Source organism: Pseudonaja textilis, chromosome 1 (assembly GCF_049901715.1).
Source record: "Pseudonaja textilis isolate UNSWEBS1 chromosome 1, rPseTex1.2, whole genome shotgun sequence".
NCBI classification, from domain to species: domain Eukaryota; kingdom Metazoa; phylum Chordata; class Lepidosauria; order Squamata; family Elapidae; genus Pseudonaja; species Pseudonaja textilis.
Genome location: NC_141990.1, coordinates 200,808,210 through 200,826,769, shown reverse-complemented (window position 1 = coordinate 200,826,769; position 18,560 = coordinate 200,808,210). Strand labels below are relative to the sequence as shown.

The 18,560-nt window shown below is 36.8% G+C and overlaps 1 long non-coding RNA gene across 1 annotated transcript in view; it reads right to left on the bottom strand.

Moving 5' to 3' along the window:
• LOC148127992 (uncharacterized) overlaps nucleotides 1-14,792 on the bottom strand; it is a 75,351-nt gene extending 60,559 nt beyond the window's left edge. The window contains exon 1 of the long non-coding RNA XR_015741280.1: nucleotides 14,717-14,792. This is a non-coding gene — a long non-coding RNA (uncharacterized LOC148127992). The remainder of the gene's footprint in view (nucleotides 1-14,716) is intronic.
• Between the last annotated feature and the right edge of the window lie 3,768 nt (nucleotides 14,793-18,560).

Genomic DNA, 18,560 nt, shown 5'->3' with positions numbered 1-18,560 from the left:
TGAATTTCTCTTGGTAAGCTATTTCTCATTGCATATCTTGTGAAGACTCGATAGACCTCATCTATTCCATCCATCATCTTCTCTTCAGTTATTTCCAAAGCTTCAGCCAATATTTCTATCATTATCTCAGCTAGATTTTGTCCTTTTTCTTCCTCTATGTTTTGAAATCTAAGATAAAATTCTGATCTGTCCATCTCCCATCTCAGCATACCACTTTTATCTTGTTCAACCACCATTAATCTGTTATCAATGTCTCCAATCTTCTTGTCTCTTTGTTTATCTTCTTCAATTTTTTGGAATCTCTCATCATACTTCATCATCATTTGTTGGATGTTCTCAACTTTTTCATTGGTTTTCCCTGTTCTTTATTCAGTGTTCACTATTCTCTTTTCAATATTCTCTGATCTTGTTTGAATATTTTGAATTCCTTGCATAATCATCTGCAGGGTCACTTTTTCTTGTTCTTTTTCTTGCCTTAACATTGTCTGTATTGAACCTTGTCCTCCAGATGGTGGAGAGGAAGAAGTAGACGTTGAGGAATCAGCAGCTGTTAATTTCCTACTCATTTTGAGCAATTCAAAATCTTCAGGTTCTTCTAAACCTTAATCCAATTGTGAAATAACCAATTGCAGTTCCAAATAAAAATAGTAGGAAAAAAGAAGCCAAATAGTAATAATAATAAAAAAGAAACAAAAATCTTCAGGTTCTTGTATACCTTAATCCAATCGATTAGTTAGATAACAGTAAAAATTCAAAAATGAAGGAAAAGACCATAAACACACACACAAAAAAGTTGTAAAATCCTAAAAAAGGCAGAAAAGTGAAGAATAGAAAGCTAAAAAAAGAAAAGAAAAATTCTTCAGTTTCTTCAACACCTTAATCCAATTAAGAGGTCTCAAATATAAAAGGATGCATAAGAGAGAAAAAAAAGGCCAGAAAGATTTAAAAAAAAAACAATATGGAAGGTAGATGGAAAGACAAAAATACGAGGAAAGGATAGAGAGAGAAAAAGGCTAGTCCTTTAAAAAGAAAGGGAAGGGAATCATCAATACTAAAGCTTTTCCTTTAAAATAAAAAGCAAGCGTAGAAATTTAACTTCCAAAGACAAGAAAAAAACAAAACAAAGACAAGTTCCAAAGAGCCAAAAATCCAAATAGCTATTACAAAAAGTAAACTGATGAGGAGGGGTAGTGCAGCTTAGAAAAATTAAAAAGAGCACATTGCACTTTGTTTAATTATCCAAGGCTCTTGTTATAACTCTCTTCTCCAGAGACTTATCACCTTTTCTTTTCCTATAAGCTTCAACACCAGACTCGAGATACTGATAGAAACCCAGAAGAGCACCTGCAATAATACTCTCTCGTGCTCTTCCCTCTCTCTTATCAAATAGCAATGTCCTTGAAAAAAAGTCTCAGTTCTTTCTCAGCTTTGTCTGGTCAAAAGAGAAATAGAATATTTCCAAGCTTTTAGTTGGCAGTGTTACAAAATTTCTTTTGCTTTCACTTTCCCCCTCCTTTTCCAAGCAAACTATAATAAGAATTAATTAAAAAAAGAAAAAGATATTTAAAAAAAAAAACTAAAGGGGAATCTCTAGCCTAAAATATTATAAAATCAAAAAGGAGAAAAAGAATAGATGAAAGAAGAGAAAAAAAAACAGTCCAGTTTCAAAATATAAGATCATGTATAGAAAATCCAGCAATGAGAAAAAAAAATTAAAATATTACTTTGACATTCCTGTTTAAAATCGCCACTTAATCACTTCTGTCAAAACTTTTACAGATTCTTTCTTTTCCTTAGGGTGTCCTTTCAAATCTTAGAATAAAGAAAATGTTCTCACCAAACCGGCATGCTCTCTCTTTCTGTTCTCTTCCATTTCGGAGCTGTCCCAACTTCAGCAGCTTTAATGGCTGCCTCTTTGCCGCTGGCAAAAAGAGCTTCTCCTGAATCTTCCAGGGACTTTGTGATATCCCTGGGATCAACAGGATGTGCTTTTCACTTTCACCCTTCCCTTCCTGAATAAATCTTGAACAGTTTTTCCAAAGAGGTACTCCATTCTTTGGAGCATATTTTGGAGTTTGTCCACTACCTACCCAACCACCACTTTGAGCGAGCCCTGGCTTAAAAGCCACACTTAGGTATTTAATTGATAACTGGGAAGTGCTTTTGAACATGAAAACAACTTTACAATATACATATTAAGTGGCATTTACTCTTTGTATTAGAACTCATCAGCCATTAATTAATGAGCTACTTGTATCCCATAGGAAACAAAGATAAACAATTCTGGTTAGAACTACTTTGTGTAAACATCTGATTCTTCTTTTTATGCATGTGAACATGTCCTCCACCCCCTTTCAAATAGGCAAAGAAACACAGTGTCATCCATTTAATTAAGAGGACTTGGGAGAACTGCTCACAATTTTGAAGCTACTTCAGTGATATAAGTGCTGATCTGGAAAGCCCTTTTCACATTATTGTCTCAAAAAATTGTGTTTTCTTTTTTATTTTCTGAAGCACCTACTTCAAGACTGAAAGACAATAATAGTAAGTCCAGTTGCAGGCAGTCTTGTCATGCATAACTCAGTGACAATTGCTTAGTTATCTCAGAGGAGTTCCACAAGTCATGGAAAGCATAAAAAGTGTAAAAGAATAAGCACTATAGATAAGTATGACAATAAGAATATTATCATACTGGACTTTGTTGAAGAGCTTTGCGAACTCGGTGTAACAGACAACAAACAAGCACAACATTCCCCATTAATCTGATTTCTTCAGCTGAATGCTGTGTTTCACAGTGGAATTTTTAATATACTCAAAAACCAATTATTTATATTTGTAGAACTTTCATGAACTTTTTTTAAAAAAAATAAACTGTCTCAGAGGACTCAAGTCACTCTGGACTGGGCTTAGAAATGAAATGGAATCTAATGAAGATAATGAATTACTCAAGAAAATTATCAAATGGCATTCAGAATTGCCTACATATAGAAATTGTAGAATAAACATTACTCGTTAGGTAAGCCCTTAGGTGGAGAACTAGACTGGTGTAGTGGTTAAGGTACCAGGCTATAAATCAGGAGACTGTGAGTTCTAATTCCATTATAGGCATGAAACCCATTGGTGCAGTCTCTCTCCTTCAGCCCTAGAAAGATGCCAAAGGCAAATCACATCTGAAAAAAAAAAACTTGTGAGAAAATTAACAGGGACTGATCCAGGCAGTTTCTAGAGCCATCTCCAATTTCAAAGCACACAAATAGGATAGGATAGGATAGGATAGGATGGGATGGGATGGGATGGGATGGGATGGAACGGAAAGGAACGGAACAGAACAGAACAGAACAGAATAGAATTCTTTATTGGCCAAGTGTGATGGAACCCACAAGGAATTTGTCTTGGGTGCATATGCTCTGAGTGTACATTAAAAAATACATTCATCAAGAATCATATGATACAACACTTACTGATAGTCATAGGATACTAAATAAACAATCAAATCATATTAGGAAACTAAATAAAACAATATAAATCATAAAGATACAAGCAACATGGTTAGAGTCATAAGTGGGAGGAGATAAGTGATAGGAAGAATGAGAAGAATAATAGTAATAGTCTTAGTAAATAATTTGACAGTGTTGAAGGAATTATTTGTTTAGCAGAGTGATGGCATTCAGGGAAAAACTGTCCTTGTGTCTAGTTGTTCTGGTGTGCAGTGCCCTATAGCGTCATTTTGAAGGTAGAAGTTGAAACAATTTATGTCCAGAATGTGAGGGGTCTGTAGATAGTGAGCAATTAAACAGATGCCTTTTAATAACTCTATTCATTGCACGAACCTAGAAGTTTCAAGTGTTTTTAGATCATGCTAATCACCATACGGTGGAATTCAGGAGTCTTGTCTTCCTGAAATTTTAAATTCACAGATCACAACATCAAATATGAAGGTCATTTAAAGGTTATTTATATCACTTTTTCTTCTCAATCCAGAGGATGAATGTTGATAGTATTCTGGCTAAAATGCAACTGCTGAGAAACAAGGATGTATCCATATCATGGTTAACTTCCAGAGTGCCAATGCACAATCATATGCATGTATTGTGTGTTTGTGTATTTATAAAGGCAAGCTGTTGCTTTCCATATAGTTCCTTTCTTCTGGTCAATTCTGGAAAAGCCACTTAGCAATAGGAAAAAAAAATGTGTCAGTGTCTCCAGCCAGGCTTACTTAGGTCACCAGGTTAACAAGTAGCTCAGCTGGACGGCAGGAAATTAGTGGGGTTTCAGGCTGCTGAGATCAGCAGCCCATGGTTTTTTGTTTTTTTTATACTGGAGCCCAAATGGACTCTAAGTGTTAAAAATATTGATGTTCCGGTAATGAATTGTTGGGAATCTTCTGAGGAAAAAAAAATGCTTTCCCTCTTGTATATATAATGGATGACTTTTCATTCTGGACATCAAGACAAAGGGATTGTAAGTTTATCAAAGATAGATATTCTCTCTCTCTCTCTCTCTCTCTCACACACACACACACACACACACACACACACAGATGCTTTCCTTTGGTGTTCTGTTGGTAATTGAAATGAAATGAACAACAGTGAGCTTAGAAAGCACAAATGGAAAGCTGCTGTTTCGGGGTTTTTTTTTTTTTGCATTTCACAGTTGCATCTTAGAAACGAGGCACCCATGCTGCATTTCAATATATAGATCAGAAGCACTTCTAGCAAACCTGTGGCCTAAATTGATTTTCTTTTCATTTAAGAAAGGGTTAAGTCTATGAAACAAGAAGGGGAGAAAGAAAAAAGAAATTAACGAAAGTAAGGCCCTTGTGATACAATGACACTTGCTCTATGCTCTTACAGAGGAAAAAAAACCACAATGATAAAACACCACAAAGAGGAGTGTTATGAATTTTATTAATGACTAGAAGACAGTGTGCAAAACATCAAAGGTCTGTGGAAAAGATTAATGACCCCGTGTGAGACTGTTTAATTACCTCCAGCTAATTAGATTCTTGACCAAATTTTTAATATCTGCATTCCTTCTAAAGCCTAATTGAGATTCCACATTATTTATCAATCTTTCAAAAAGCCCTTAGTGTGCTGGTTTTTTTAAAGGTTTTTTTTTTTTTCCCCTTTTGCACTTTGACTCCATTTATGGTCAATTATAAAATAAATAGCAAAGTAACTGTTCACCACAAATTGTATATGTGGAATACTTTATGCCTGTTTATTTTGATGAGGAGACTATCATTGGCAGCATCTCCTCTTCATAATGAAGCACTCTAACTAATAAATTGTCTGAGTCCACTGTAAACAGGGTTGATAGTATTTTGGTTATCCATGCTGGGCTTGGGAACGCCTCATGTGGTTTTTCGGTAAATGAAGCCTTTGCTATTGTCAGTTAATCCTTCGCTCAGTTTACCTTGGTCCAATCCCAGAGACAGGATGGGAATGTTTATTATACAAGCCAGAGAAGACTGCCAGGGCTTCGTTGCATGTTCTCATTTATTTGAGATTGTTTCATTGCTGCTAGAAGAACCCTTGCAGTAAATTGGTCTTGGTATTAAATAATTAATAATTGAAAAAACAACCACATCGCTAGTAGATGTTTACAGCGGCCTCCATAAAATGCCCAGCCAATCTTCTTTCCGTGTACTTCTGTATAAGCAGAAGAGTGGAATGTCCAATCCATAGACTAAATTCTGCGATTCCAGTAAGCACGTAAGATCCAAGTATTCGTCAAAAAAAAAAAACCTCTATAAAATTATGTAGCCTTTCAGGACATGAAACCTTGTTTAGCCAATAGGACTGAATTCAAAATAGGATAAACTGGCCAGATTGTAGCCCAGTTCACTATGCTTGCCTTCAGTGAACATCCTCATTAAATTAATGGGGTCTGCAGCATCGCAGCATATTTAATTAGTAGCACCTAAGACTATACAGGTCCCCTTTTCTGAATAATGTGTACCGCTGGATTTTAGGATTATGTATCAAATCCTCTACATTTTATGAAAGATGAATTTCAAGAAGCGCTGGACTGAAAGTCCAAGCTATAAGTTACTAGCCACGAATGCAGTCAAATGAAATGAAAGCAATCATTTACAAGAAGTTAATCTTGATTTTAATTTAAAATTTAAACTTTATGATGAATAATTAAATTTAATGATCAAATTTAGAATTACTTGAGTTCATGGTCTTAAAAAAAGTTTTATGTAGTTTCATAAACAGGCATTTTCAAAATTTGTTTCCGACATTTATTCCTTGCATTTTTAATAAAGAGTGCTTTTCAGATCTTCAGTGGACTATGTCATTTTGTTATGACTTAGCATTCCTTTAATGCACAGTGACAAAACCACTTCTCTTCATCTAGAATAACAAGATGAATCCATACATATATTCATCTGACCAAGTTAGGACACTTGCAGTTCACCATTAAGATCCAGGTGGAAGAATTTGAAAGAATACAACAAATTTTGTAAATAAAAATGGTGACAGGTCACAAGGATTACTAGGTGCAAATAGAAATACACATTATTTCCATAGCAAGGAAGATAAAGCAGGAATAGTTAATTTGATTACTTTATTTAAAGAAGAAAATATGTTCTTATTTGGATATCACTTCTGGAATTTGTGCTTGTGAAGAAAAAAATGAAACTTCGATCTTGGTTTTGTTGATTAGATCTTGGTGTTGTAGAAACGGCTAGTTATATATTAATGTGTAAAGGCAAACCATAGAGGTTGGAGATTGTTTATTTTGTACTGTGCTAGGAAGAGTTGGAAGTCAATGCCCCCTTTTCTTTCTTTTTCTCTTCCCCTTGTATGTCACACCTCCTTTCCCCCGTTCCCTTTCCCTCCCTTAATTTCCTGTTTTCTTTTCTTCTTTGTATTTTATATAATAAAAAAATTAAACAGATTAAATTGAAAGATCCAGGTGGAAGCTCCTTCCAGATGTTACCACCTCTTTAAGGACCTCTGCTGATCCACATATATTTGACACTGGAATCTGTGGCCTCAGTGAAAGAAAATGCACCCTGAATAACCTACTGAGGGTGAATATAGACCCTATGAATCTCCAGCTGCCAATTATTTACATCTGGGATTCTGTGAGACTTTTATAGTTGTTGTGATACTAAATTGCATGGTAAGTGTACATTCATTCTTTAAGAAGAATTCAAATGAAGCAAAAAGTTCAGAGAAAGACAATGAAGAGAAAGGAAAAGCTTCAAATTAAGTCCTCTAAAGCGAGATCAAAGGAGTGCGTAAATTCAGCTTTGACATTTGAGATAAGATATGCTTAATTATTCATGTATTGAGATGTATGTTGCTGCCCATCCTATCATGGCAACTCTGGATTGCTCACAACAAATAAAAATACCTTATATGTGAAACTCAGAAACGACCAATATATAAAACCTAAAATTGCTGTTAAGATTAAAAACAGATCTAATAAAGTAAGAATGGCCAGTGATCCCATATAAAGCTCCCAATCTCCCTGCCCCACAGGCAGATTTTTAAGATATGTTATAGGCCAGCAAGGTCAAAGTGAATCTAATCTCAAGGGATATGGTGTCCCTCAGGGTTGGGATTCAAATTTTTAACAACCGGTTCTGTGGGTGTGGCTTAGTTGGTGGGCGTGGCTTGGTGGTCATGTTAGTTGGGTCTGGCCAACTCAATATCACTCACATTGAGGCACCCATCTCCTCGCCTGGCCTCTCATGACTGTGGGGATGCTGCAACAGTCGTAAGTGTGAAAAATGGTCATAAGTCACTTTTTTTCAGTGCCATTGTAACTTTGAATGGTCACTCCACACAAGCAAGTACCAGCAAAGGAAGGAAAATAACTCCAGAGAGGTTCCTGAGACAGGAAGTCTCGTCCTGCCAAGAATGTAATAAGGGTTAACAGAGAGGCAGTTTCTGTAAGCAACACCAGAATGTTTCCTTCCTGCCTTCCTTACAGGATTAGGCCAGTAATTTCTTCGAACAACTGGTTCTCCGAACTGCTTCGAATGTTAACAACCGGTTCAAGTGAATAAGTGCGAACTGATAGAAACTGGTGTCCCAAATAGTAAGCATTGCAACTGAAAAGGCCCACAGCAAGGGAATATTCTTTAATTGATGGGACCTCCACCATTCTTTTCTTGCTCCGAAAGATTCCATATCTGCTCAGTTTTCAAGCATACTCAAAGAGGAAAAATCTAAATTAGCCAATAGAGTTGTGCAATTATTGAATTTTGAGATTCTATTTGAAGATGATTTTATTGAATTTCTGAAATTCAGTGCATTTCCAAATCAAAGCAACACTTCGATTCAAATCATCAAACATGTACAAGTAACCTGAATTGTAATCCATTTGGAAGTCTCTCATGTATGTACATGTACAGTTTTAGCAGCTAGAAAAGGAGTCAGAGAATTGATTCAGGCATCCAAATAAAAATGATTTACTGAATCAAACTGATGATTTGAAAACTGGAACATCTTGACAATTCACTTCAAATCAGAATTGATTGACCAGATCTTCTAGTTTTTCTTTTTTAAGGAGCTATTGGTAAATGGAAATTTTATGTTTGTCACTACGTATTAGCATATAACCATGTGGTATGAAGCTTAGCCTATTATTAATTTAAATAATTATTAACTTCCCAAATGGCATGCCATCAAGTAAAGACTGTGATTTCCATCTGGTATCTTTCACTGAATAGATCTTGTTTCTGATTCAGTGCTTCACTTGTTTTACTGAAGTATATTAATGTTATAGAATTAATGTTAAAAATATGCAGGATTTATTCCCCTTTCACATTATACATATACTGCTCAAAAAAATACAGGGAAAACAAAAATAAGACATCCTAGATCTGAATGAATGAAATATTCTTTTTAAATACTTTGTTCATTACATAGTTGAATGTGCTGACAACAAAATCACACAAAAATTAACAATGGAAATCAAATTTAGCAACCCATGGAGGTCTGGATTTGGAGTTACACTCAAAATTAAAGTGGAAAAAAAACACTACAGGCTGATCCAACTTTGATGTAATGTCCTTAAAACAAGTCAAAATGAAGCTCAGTAGCGTGTGTGGCGTCCACGTGCCTGCATGACCTCCCCACAATGCCTGGGCATGCTACTGAAGAGGTGGCGAATGGTCTCCTGTGGGATCTCCTCCCACACCTGGACTAAAGCATCCCCCAACTCCTGGACGGTCTGTGGTGCATTGGTGGATGGAGAGAGACATGATGTCCCAGATGTGCTCAATTGGATTCAGGTCTGGGGAACGGGCAAGGCAGTCCATAGCATCAATGCCTTCATCTTCCAGGAACTGCTGACAAACTCCAGCCACATGAGGTCAAGCATTGTCTTGCATTAGGAGGAAGCCAGGGCCAACCGCACCAGCATATGGTCTCACAAGGGGTCTGAGGATCTCATCTCAGCACCTAATGGCAGTCAGGCTACCTCTGGTGAGCACATGGAGGGCTGTGCGGCCTCCTAAAGAAATGCTATCCCACAGCATTACTGACCCACTGCCAAACCAGTCATGCTGGAGGATGATGCAGGCAGCAGAACATTCTCCATGGCATCTCCAGAACCTGTCACGTCTGTCACATGTGCTCAGTGTGAACCTGCTTTCATCTGTGAAGAGCACAGGGCGCCAGTGGCGAATTTGCCAATCTTGGTGTTCTCTGGCAAACGTCCTGCACAGTATTGGGCTGTAAGCACAATCCCCACCTGTGGACGTCGGGCCCTCATACCACCCTCATGGAGTCTGTTTCTGACCCTTTGAGCAGCCACAGGCACATTTGTGGCCTGCTGGAGGTCATTTTGCAGGGCTCTGCTCCTCCTGTCCCTCCTTGCACAAAGGCAGAGGTAGTGGTCCTGATGCTGGGTTGTTACCCTCCTACAGCCTCCTCCACGTCTCCTGATGTACTGGCCTGTCTCCTGGTAGCACCTCCATGCTCTGGACACTACGCTGACAAACACAGCAAACCTTCTTACCATAGTTCGCATTGATGTGCCATCTTGGATGAGCTGCACTACCTGAGCCACTTATGTGGGTTGTAGACTCAGTCTCATGCCAGCATTCGAAAGTGACCAAACCATCAGCCAGAAAGCATAGGAACTGAGAAGTGGTCTGCGGTCACCACCTGCAGAACCACTCCTTTATTGGGGATGTCTTGCTAACTGCCTATGCTTTCCACCTGTTGTCTATTCCATTTGCACAACAGCATGTGAAATTGATTGTCAATCAGTGTTGCTACCTAAGTGGACAGTTTGATTTCACAGAAGTATGATTGACTTGGAGTTACATTGTGTTGTTTAAGTGTTCCCTTTATTTTTTTGAGCAATGTACATATAACTTCCTCCTTCCACATGAAGGAGTATTGCTGGCAGAAACGATCCATGGTGTGTTATAATCTCCAATCGTGAGGTCATTTAGAAATGCTTCTATCGTTTCTTTTCCACACATCAGGGACTCAAAATAACAATTTCCTCTCCTGAGAAGGCCTTTGAAGGTCTTGGCAATGAAATTACCAATAGAAGCTGCACCATGTTTTTATTTTATCTCTGATAACCTTCAAATGGAAGTTGTTTAGAGGAACAGGTTAAAATAAAACAAAAACTCAGTTAAGAGAGAAAACACATGCTTTCTTCTTCACTGGATGCAGAAAATGCATTAATGTATGTGTCCAGAGAAATTTAAAGTGAAATGTCATTTTGCATAGTAGGCATGCATAAAATAAAATCAAATATTTAAGAACAGAAAGAGTTTATGTCATAGATATCTATATGCTGGATTAAATCAAATGGATATAAACTCTGCTTTTTCTATTTTCTTCTTTAAATAGTAGCCCTACCTATTCTGAAAAACAAAATCTCCAGACATTTTATATAAAGACAAACAGAAATTGAGAATAAATATGAACTATATTTATACAATTTAATTTATGTTAAATTATATTTATTTGATTTATAGCCATTTGAGAGCAGGGGTATTTAAAAGAGTTTAAATTAATAAATCAGAAATATGGCAAACCTTATGTCACATACATTGAAATAAAAAATAACCTAATAGAAAATATTTTATTAAAAGCAAAGAAAAAAAAATACAGCACAGTTCACTGAGGTAACTAGGACATTAAACTAGGAGTAGATAAAGATGAAAGAGTACCAGTTTGGTACAGTGGTTAAAGTGCTGACCTAGAACTGGGAGACTGTGAGTTCTAGTCCCACTTTAGGCATGGAAAAAAAACAGTGGGGTGACTTTGGGCCAATCACTCTCTCTCTCAATCCAGCGCAGCCCACCTCACAAGATTGTTGTGGGAAAAATAAATGGAGTGAAGGAGTATTCAGTATGTTAGCTATCTTGATTTATTTATAAAGCAATAAAAGCAGCATCAAAATCTAATAAGTAAATAAAATAAATAAATAAACTAAATTTCCAGATAACATCAAGAACATCCACCTTCAAGATATTTGGCAGCCTGAGAAATAACATAAAATGATTTTCTTCCCCTAGTCAAAGAGAGTAGAATCCAAACTCTACCAAGATATTTCAGACCCAGAGAAAAAAATTCTCCTTGAAAATGTCCATTTTTTACCTAATGTAAGTTGTGGGCTATGGGCAAATAAGCATCAGCAACTTAATGCTAAACAAGTTTCTATTTTAATTTTGGAAACCATGTGGAAAAATGTACAAACAATTGCAAAACTGCAACTATAAACAGGCCATCAAAACCTCAAAAAGGATACTTTTTTTCTTCTTAAAAAGAGGCACGTAATCAAACTAGCTCAAATTCAACCAACTGGAGTTGGTATCTTTTTCACATTGATACTGGTCCTGCATACACCCCAAATTGGGTTCCATGTCTTGAAAATATTCTAGCATATTTTAGCATTTTTCCCCCCTGAAAGCTTTCCACAGTCCAGTATCCACTGCCAGGAAATTAGTCTTTTTTTGGTTTGTTTGTTTACTTCTTCGCAGCATGATCTAAATGACTTTACTTTAGGTGACTCCCAATAGTTAAATCTTTGCTCGGTTCTAATAAAATAGCCGCATCCATACCAAATTGCTAGTGGCCCATCCCAAATAAGATTAGCTGCTCATTATTCACAAGGTCCCAGCTGTAGTCCCAGTGCTGCACAAATGGCTCGGAAGTGACAGGTTCATCCAAAGCCCTAGAATGAAACAGCACAATACTTTAATTTGTACTGTTTGGTTAGTGTGGCACATGGGTATTACAGGACGGGGCACATGGGTATTACAGGACGGGGCACTTACATGGCATCCGTCAGACATATAAAATCCAACATTTAATGCTGGCATCCTTGCCATTATTTTCTCCACCCGCCCCTCTTATTATTAACTCAGTCCCTTTTATTGTCTAAAGGTAGAAATGGCAGCTTTATTTACACATTTTTTTCCCCCCAGGAGAAAACATTAGGCCAGAAATGGCGCTACAAATCAATGCAGATGAAAAGAAAGGGTGATCTTGTCAGCAGGCAGCCTTTCGGTGGTAGAAATTACAGCTCCTTTACAGCTAGCTGAGCGCGTGCTAAACGCAGCCATCCATATTACCTACAGGCAAAAGACTGTCCTTTTTTTTTTTAACCAGCAATTGATACCAAGTTCAGATCTTACCTAGGTGCAGCACTTCAGAAGGCTTAAGAACCTGTTTTCATTGACAGAGTTGCCCAAAGAGAACAAAAGTATGTCCAAGACCTTTTAAAGGAACTTGAATGATGTGAGTTATTCTCCACCATCCGTTCTTGTTTCCAGGCCTTTGATTTTCCACTGTTGTTTTCCCAATTTCCCTTGTTTAGAAGGAAAATCAAAATGTCTATGAATAGGTAGTTCTCAACTTATGACCAGTGGCTTAGCAACTGTTTGAAGTTATAACTGAGTTATGACCAAGATTCAAAGTTCTGACTGTTGGGTCCCTCCACAGTGACATGATTGAATTTCAGGTGCACAGAACACAAACACGTTTATGGTTGTTTACAGAGTTCCATAGTCACATGACCATGTTTTATGAGGATTTTGCCAAAACTTACACCCAATTTTCAGCAAAACTCCACCCATAGCAATCCATTGGTTCATTTAAAAAGCACACCGATCGTTTTATGACTGACATGTTCACTTAATAAGTGCCACCAAAAATAGAGGTCAGGAGACCAACCCGTTTTAGGATCATTATGGCACATGACCATAATGGGGCATCTCCGTTACAGTTGTATGTCGAGGGCTACATGTAACCTCAAATTGCACCATCCATCTTCATACCAGGGTTGGCATCAGGAGAGGCAGGGAGCAGCCCCAACATTGGTAAATGCTGGTAAATCTTTACCAGACCCAAAACTAGTAATCTGAGCATTGCATTCTATTTTTGAAAGCTAAGATTTCCACAGCAATGCTGTCTAGTGCCATTATTACATTTTGTCATAGCAGATTTCCAAACTGGAAACGGTACTTTATTAAAGCACATAAGATACTTGATTTATCATGAAGTCACTCACAGTACTTGATTTGCCATTGTCATGGCATCTCTTCGGTGTTGCCCCCACCCCCATCACTGCGTTGCACAGCGATGATTCCAGATCATCCAGTGCATATTGTAGAGGGTTTCAAATTGGACTCGCAATGAATCAGATCACAAAACACTAACCTAATATAGCATATAATTGCAAGCCATCAGGCTGCCTGGGATTCATATCTCCTAGGTCCCATTTAAAAGTTTATTGCTTAGTACATCCCAGAATAAAACAATAGCAAAAACAATTCTCGAAGCTTGAAGGATTTGGGGATGGTAATAATATTTGTCATGCTTTTTTTTTTCCAAATGAAAACCTTGTACTGAAATCTATTTCTCTGTCTCTTTTCACTTTGAATGTTTGTATTTCTGCGCTACAGTTTCTAGAAATTTTTCACTTTCTTTATCTTGATGTCTAGTCCTCAATAACACAACTGGCAGGATGATAAAATAGTTATAGAGAACTTTTTAAACTTTTTCTTTCCTGCTGGGAAAACACATCAAGGACCACAACCACTTTCTGACTTAGAGATTTCCAAAAGCCATGCCACAAACTGTGATTGGTTTTACCAGTAATTTTCCAAATGCAAAGTGTAAGAGGTCTTTTTCTTTGTTTTTCCAAAGAGCAGCTGTATAATAAAGGGTGACACCCATGCAAAGGCTTTCCTAGTAACTCAAGTGCAACATAATGCGGCAAATAATTACACTGACCTTTAGTTCACCCATATTTCAACAAAGGTTAAGCTACCCTTTAGTAAAACAAATATTTCCTCTGGTCCAATAATAACAGCAGGCACAACCAGGTTCTATTGACAAACCGAATTGAAAACGTTTAAAAATACAACATTTCCTAACCTAGAGAAATACACAAAATCTAGTGCAGCTCAGCATAAACAGTTGAAAATTTTTGACAACAATCATTATTATATTTGCTTTGTCATGTTTGGCACGGCATCATCAATATTTCTTCCAATATTCCCCCACCCTACCCCACCCTTACTGCTTAAGTTCTACCGCTTGACATTCCTGGCCGCAGGAGGAAGAGAAGAAGAAATCACAGAAGAAGGAAGAGAAGATGTTTTTCATTCCTGGCTAAAGCTTGTAAACAATTTACATTTTTATTTGGTAGTCTAGAATAAATGCACGATTCTTTAAGTAACTGGGACTCAAGATACTTAGACTTAGAAAAATAAACTTACAAGAAGGTTCACATTGTTGTCCAGGAAGTGGCTGATAGATTTTATTTAGTTTCTCATGCTCCAAGCTTTAGCAGTTGACCAGATAAGGGCCAGGTGTGCTTTGCACATTTAATTTGTTTAGTCTGCAGCTAATTCAAACAGCCCTTTGATCTCTGCAACTGGGACTGGCCTCTACCATTAAATCCTTGAGTTGACTATAACAATTCCATTCCCCAGAACTTCATTTCATGGGCTATCATGGAATGGAATAAGTTAAAGTCTCCCAAAGCTATTGCTCTGAAATTGACTATTTTCTAACAATCTCCAATGTCTACAATATTGCAAAACTTGTGCACAGCAACCATATTCAGTTCAAATTTTGTTTTTGATTCCAGCTTTGGGGTTAACTGTTTAAATGGCCTTGACTTAAGATCAAGATTTGTCCAATTGCGCTCCCTCCCTCTCCCTTTTCCCCCCCCAGAATGGAATGAAATTATCAAGAATGGCAGCCCTCTAAAACTCATTAACTCTCTCAAACTTGAACTGGATCATTTGAGAATGTCTATGTTTAAAATATTCTTCCTGCGTCTTTCTAAAACACTATAAGCATGAGTGAGGAAGGCATAGCACACCAGCTTCCAACAAGTTCAACAAAAAACATTAGGTAAACCAATGCAGAAAGAGTTTTTCCCAGGTGAGAATTTTAAAAAAGTTTTTAAAAGGACTTGGCATGAACTGAAAAATTAGCACTGATTTTCCTTTGTAGGATGGCATGTTTTGCCTTCTTGTTCACAAGGCTTTCTGTATTGCCATGAAAGAAGCATAACTGGATGGCATATTTGATACCTCCTAAAAACATTATCTGAATGTGACAGATGTCTGGATGAAAAAATATTGGCAAAACTTTGTATTTTCTGGGCAACACTCAGTAGAATTCCTATCAAGGTGCCCTGATAGCTTTGCTGATCCTGATCAACAAGTTTTGTGAGATGCCAAGATGGTCAAACTAGCAAGCTTGGCCCTTTCTGAGAAGGGCCAACTAATAAGCTATAGGACTTGGTTGTATCAGGATTGTAGCTTGCTGATATACTCTCTGTGAGTTACTTAGCTAAAGCAGCAAGAGATAGTGGTCCATCACAACCCAATTCCACAGAAAAAGAGACTGGAAGAGACAAATGCCACAAAATCACACTACTCTTTTGAAGGACATATTCTCATTTCCAAGTCATTGCAAAGGCAGATTGAATTGGTCTTCAGTTGTCCCACATTTAAACTAGTATTCCTTCTCCTGCCAACCTAATGATTTACAGTTCTTCATTAATGGTAGTGATGATTTCTCTCCATCTCTTATTGTCTGCTTGAGGTCGCTAAGAATGCCTTCTATTTTCTGGACATTGTTATCATTAACATTTTAATTTTGGCTGCCAGAGAGACTGGGCACGTGTTTTCTCCAGAGGCCTCTGCACTCCTTAATGTCTATTTTTTTCTTATGCACAGGTTTAGAACACTTTTGAAGCAGCACAAGAGCTGTTTTTAAAAAAACAAAGCAACTCCCGTTCTGTGAAGAAAATTGAGCCAAACCAGGAAGATCAGCCAGGTTCTGCCAGCTGTATGTTGCTAGTTCTTCTGTCTCGAATAAACTCATTACAAATCTTTTCTGCTTCTACCAACATATGATTATACTTTTTATAACCTGCCTATTCCTACCCTGTTTGGTATGCAATATGAATTACCTCTGGGTGCTGTTGGGCATGGTCATTTATTACAAAGAAGTGGCATTCCAAGACTTGCAAGACTTTTCAGTTTGGTACATATGGAAGCTGAGATTAAACTGATAAAAATTCTATCTGTTCTCCCTTTTCATCAGAATTATAAATCACATTTTTTTTCAGAAGAGTGGTAGACTCATGCTTAGAAATAAAATGAACAATACAGACAGACACCCTACCTTCCCATTCATATTCTTAAGACATCTGGAGGATTTTTAAATAGCAATAGCACTTAGACTTATATACCACTTTATATGCTTTACAGCCCTCTCTAAACTCTAAAGTCTTAGGTCTTGGTTTCTGTTTTTTTAAAGCTAAGCAAAATCAAGCAAGTAAAAAACAAAAAATAAAACTTTTTTTTCTAATACAAAGCTTCACCCTTCAATTTCAGTTTGCCATGTACTTGCTAAAATTTATTTCCCTTTTTCTTTGAAGGCTTCAATCAACATTTGAAAGACTTGCTACAGGTAACATTTGTAATATTTATTCAATCACCAATGATGCATTCTGTAGTAGCTCAGCCTGATTACTATTTAGAGAATAGAACAGAATAGAACAGAATAGAATATTTCTTTACTGAATTCTTTACTGGCCAACTGTGATTGTATACACAAGGAATTTGTCTCCAGTGTATAAGCTTTCAGTGTACATACAAGCAACAAGTGATAAATCATGTTCATAATCATAAAATACAACCATCATAAATCATAAGATACAACACTCAGTGATAGGATACTAAATAAAAGCAATCAAGATAAATCATAATAGGATACTAAATAAATAAATATTATCCTTGAGGAATTAATACTGCTATGAAATAATAATCAATTATTCCAATCACATCAACAGATGCCATCGTACACTGTACCTTGTACATATAGTAATCATGGGTGTGTGTCCTTAGCTGGGATGCTACAAAAGCTACTCAATGAATTTACACCCTGTTGCTTATTCATGAGTGAGCTGTGCCCCTGAATTTTAACAGGCTACGCCTTAAACTATTAGCTGTATATCTGCTTTATGTGATGTTCCAACATAAGCTGGCAGTCCATCAATTCAATGTCCATACATTTCTCTGAAAGCTATATTATAATTAGAGCTTAGGTTAATACTATTCAGTAACCATAAAACAGACATAAAATAATTATAACTCATTTAATGAAATTAGAAAAAAAGCAATTATTAGACTCCCATTGTGAAGCTTTGCTGTGAGGGACAGATAATCTATCTACAAGATGTACTTTAAGAACATCATTTTGGAAGAAATAAAATGAGATGAAATACGGTTTTGTTTGTGTTTTAAGGAAAGCTCACGCTAATAAATATAAGTGTGGAAATTGCAAGGAATAGTTGTTCCATGGAAAGAACAAGGACTACAGATTTATAACATGTCTTTATACAATCGCATAAAGTGACATGAGACTGAATGTCTTCCAAACTTTTTACAGTTGTTTTTCTTCAGAAATGTAAGCATTACACTTTTCTTTCTTGTCCCGTAATAACTTTTGATGAACCCTTATTATTCCATCCATAGACAATTTTGTTCTACTTTTCAAGGTTTTCATTCATTTCATCACCTTATAGGATGTCCAACTAACATTAAATGTAATCACAGAGTATGAAACTATTATGTTAATTGTAATTTGCAATCCCAGGCTGTGATGTTATAAAGAATAAATAATGTAACATAGTATGAGGCAGGACCAGTCCAATTCTATCATCTTAATCTGGAAGAAAAGGATCATTGAACTTCTACATACTCTCTCTGTGTGCAAAAATGAAAAAAAAAATGAAAAAGATGATATTTATGAGATAGAAAATACCAACCAAACTGTCAAATTACAATCCTCTATTTGTCCCATGCTAGGACTAAAAGCGGCCAGGATTGTGACATAAATACACACAGCTGGAGAGAAACAGGACCCTTACAACGAATAGGGCACACTTGCAAGCAGAGCTGCTTATTTTCACAGCATAACATTCGCTCCAAGAAGTTTCACTTTTTCCTGTAAACTATACTCCACATTGAAAAGAGGAAGAAACAAACTGTGAAAAGGGTATATACAGTATTTTGGTGGTGAGGGGGTGGGGAGATG